The following is a 617-nucleotide window of genomic DNA, read 5'->3' on the forward strand; positions in this document are numbered from 1 at the left end:
GGGGCGGGGTCGAGGCGGCGTCGGCGCGGCGTCCGGGCGGCGAGGAGAGGGCGAGGGAGGGAGAGGGCGAGGGCGAGGGCGAGGGCGAGGGCAGCGGCGGCGGCGGTGGTGGATCGAGAGGGAGAGAACTGGCGAGGGGGATCGGGCGAAGGGGGATCGGGCGAAGGGGGGATCGGGCGAAGGGGGGCCACAATACTAATGGCGCACCTCACCGTGGTGCGCCATTAGCATGTCCATACTAATGGCACACCTCACCGTGGTGCGCCATTAGTATTTTTTTTCAACTCGAGCCAAAAGGTTATGTAGTACCAGAACCTATCTATGTCAAGCCCACTCTACTAGCTCGACTGGTCAGCAGCCAGTTCTCACACCAGGAGGTCCTGGGTTCAACTCCCAGGCTCCACAAATTTTTTTTTAGCATTTAAAAAGCTGTTTGATACTTATTTATGTTTAAATATGTTCAAACTTGTTTAAATAATAACAGTAATATTTTTTTTATAAGACAGTAGCATTTAAAAAGTTGTTTGATACTAATTTTTTTTATAAGACGGTGCGCGGGGTGCGGGGGGTCGGCGGCGGCGGTTGAGTAGGGGAATCGAGGGTGCGGGGGGTCGGCG

The sequence above is a fragment of the Triticum dicoccoides genome, chromosome 6B, assembly GCF_002162155.2.
Source record: "Triticum dicoccoides isolate Atlit2015 ecotype Zavitan chromosome 6B, WEW_v2.0, whole genome shotgun sequence".
In the NCBI taxonomy this organism is placed as follows: Eukaryota; Viridiplantae; Streptophyta; class Magnoliopsida; order Poales; family Poaceae; genus Triticum; species Triticum dicoccoides.